A 3330-nucleotide genomic window follows, 5' to 3' on the forward strand; every position below is an offset into this window, starting at 1 on the left:
CAGAAGCCCTCCTTTCCTTCCCTTCCCTCAGTATGAGACCACGAATTTGAGTTCAACCTGAGGGTTGGCAGGCAAGGTAAGGGTTAATGACACCTCATTAGTGTTTAATTGGAGGAAGGAAGCTGCCTTGGCACCAGACAGGTGGGCGGGCCTGCCCCTTGCTGGAACCAGGCATCCCTAGTTCCAGCACCCCGCCAGGCATGTGGGTGATTTGGCCCTGGAGACCCTCCACCCAGCCGGGGCACCTCCCCCTACCACTGGCTTTGCCAATTTAGTCTCCAAGCAGTATAGACCAGTACTCCCCATCTGTCACCAAACATCCAGAGGGAGAACAAACTCCTTATCCTTTCTTCTGTAGCTGGCTTTGCCCCATCCGTCCCCAACAGACATTGGAGAATGGGAGGAGAGGTGGGGTATGAAGGTGGAGAACTGAGGGACAGATTACAGAGCCGCTCAGGGATAGATTCCAGAAACAGGTGACAGGGCTGGGGATGTGGAGATGTCTGCCCAATTTGACCTTAAATGAAGAGAATGCAAATGAGATGCAGACGATATGCAGATGAACACAGGATCTCAGTACTGACATTCCTGGTGGCAGCAGCTCTGCACCCCAATGCTGTCGCCAATAACCAACCTCCTCCTAATCTTTCTGCGTTAAGTGGTGCTGACCATTACTTTGAGAACGAAAAAGGATCTCAAGAGAGATAAGAGCTTGCTTGGGCTAGGGCTGCAGGACCTGGGAAGCTGAGCTCCACCCAAGCTTCCTCACCCCATCCCAAGCACCCACCCAAGCTGCCACAGCAGCTCAGGCAAACATTACTCTCCAGGTTGCACTCGGACGCACCGTCGGTTGCTATGGGGACCCCTTCCTCACTTCCAGACCTGAACCAATGGGCATCACCGCTGATGACCTCATGCCCCAGGCCCCGGGATTCTATTGGCTATTTGGAAGCCAGAGTGCACCCTTTTCAACTGCGTCACCGCTGGGGATCCCCCGACGACCCCAGCCAGCGTCTGGCCTACTGAAAGAAAGGCGCGCTGGAAGCTCACAATGTGCTGAATGAATGAAAAATAAAGGAAAGAAGGAACTAATAAAAGGGAAGAAGAAAAAGGGGGGAGGTGACAGAAAAAGAACAAAACGTCATGGTTGAATCTGGAGAAGAAAAGGGAGATTTGAAACCCCAGAAAGTGTGGAGCAGGATTGCCGGTCGCAGAGACTCTCAGGCTCTCAAACAGGGAGACAGGGTGAGGTAAAGATGAGTGGAGTTTTCGCATCTATTCGGGAGAGACTAGGGCAGGCCCAGAAAATTGAGGGCCCCACCCTGAGCCGCCTAGCGCTACTGAGTTTAGGGGAGATCGGTGACGCCCCAAAACTTGCAGGCCTGCCCAGCCTCCTGGAACCGCGCCCTGGAACACGCCTCGACTTCTCGTGGGTAAGGCCCGGTGCCCGGAAGACCTCCCAGCGCCTGCAGCCCGTCTCGGCCCCATGAGTGGACTCGGCCCTAGCTTTCCATGGGGACGCGCCCCGGGACTGAATCAGCCGCCCGCGCATGCTATGAGGAAAGTGTGTGTAGGGTATGTAGGGTAGGCCGGCTTGGCCTGAGCGCCTGTGGCTGGGCGGGCCTAAGTTTACGACTCCCCCCGCCCCCCCCCCCAACCCGACCTCCCCAGCCCGGCTCCCGTGGTCGCTGAGGCATCCGCCCTTGCACCTGCAAGGGGCTGGGCGGCCGGCAGGGGCGTGTGTCTGTGTCAAGTGGGAGCGCCCGACAGTTAAGGCGTGCGTCTGAGTGCGGGGAAAGCTGACTGGGCCCCGCGTCTCTTTCGCACATGCGTTCTTATCAGCGGCGCATCCGCGCGCCAGACCCAGCCGCGGGAGCGAGCGCGCCCGCCTGGTTCCGCGAAAAGGGGGGTGGCCTGGGGCCGCTGGGAGCCGGGTGAGACCCCCACAGTTCTCAATCCAGGGAAAGGGCTGCTAACCAGTCGCTCCCAGTCTACTCCGCCTATGGCTTCACTTGAGAGGGGCGGAGGTAGCAGTAAGCCGGTTTCCATGGCAACGTATAGACACCCTCCTGGATGACGGTAAAGATGGAACTTGAACACTTGAACCCAGGACCTGAAGACCTAGCCCATAGCTTCTCCTTCAGCCGACTACACCCTCTCCTTCGCGCCCCAGACCTTCGCCCCCGCTAAAGATCAAGGTTTGGGGTGAAGGCCCTGATACACGCACCTACCTACAAGAGGCATTTTCTGAAAGGTGGCCTCGAATGGGGGAAGGGACTGACTGGAGTGTCTGCTCTGCCCGCGGTGCTGCCCTCCACCCAAGGCCTCAGCCAGAGCAATGGAATCAACATGAACGATGGCAGCCGAAATGGGTGCATGCTGGTGGGGGAGAGGGCCCCCGCCCCCTCTGAGAGAGACCGGGATCTGACCTAGGTGTGCAAAGGGGTGGGGGAGGGGTTCGCAAACCCTAGCACCTCTGTGTTGGTCTCTGGACCCCAAGCGCCCTCCCTCCTGCCCTCCCCCCACGCCCCCCCCCGTCTGCCCCACACCCCCCTAACCATGTTCACACGCTGCCTCTCGCTGCCGCAGCCGGGCCGAGCTAATCAGCACAACATCCACCTATCGATCGCTGGCTCCGTGCCAGGCGGGCCGGCCCCGTGCCAGTGGAGGCTGCGGGGCACCGGGGCGGGTAAAGTACAGCTGCAGGGGAAGGGGCGCCCCTTACCCAGGCACCACCCAGGATACCATTCAGAAAGAGGGCCCCACTTGGCCTTGTGGGGATCATAGCCTCGCCTACCAGAGGTGGAAGAGACAGTGTGGGCTGAGAGCAGAGGGGGCCCTCCCTCCTCAGCCCCACCTCCTCCTCCTTATAAAAGCTAAGAACAAAGAGGCCGCTGGGGAAGGAGGCTTTGATCTGACCCCACCTTCCCAGTTCTAGGCCAGGCACCGCCCAGAGTGCCCTTGGGGAGGGGGAGGGATGACCAGCTCTCAGGGACCCAGGCATTCTGAAACCCAGATGCTATTTATACTACCCTTTGCTTTTGCTGGGCGCCCTGCTTGGTGCTACCAGGACTTGGGCAGGGCCCCAAGCGGATGGGCTGTCAGGAGCATCTGCCCCTCCTCAGCACAGGAAGCCGGCTGGGGAGGTGAGAGAGGGGGCCAAGCTCCGCAGCTGCTGCTGGCACCCACCCCACATTGCCCAGAGGGGTGCCCACTGAGGCCTGGCATGGATGGCCTGAGCGCAGCTGGCATGGAGGTCAGGCCAAGCTAAGCTGAGAGCACAGGCCACAGGGAGTCCTGCTATCAGGGAAGGGGCCTGAGGGCAGTAGA

Source organism: Nomascus leucogenys, chromosome 12 (genome assembly GCF_006542625.1).
Source record: "Nomascus leucogenys isolate Asia chromosome 12, Asia_NLE_v1, whole genome shotgun sequence".
Lineage (NCBI taxonomy): Eukaryota > Metazoa > Chordata > Mammalia > Primates > Hylobatidae > Nomascus > Nomascus leucogenys.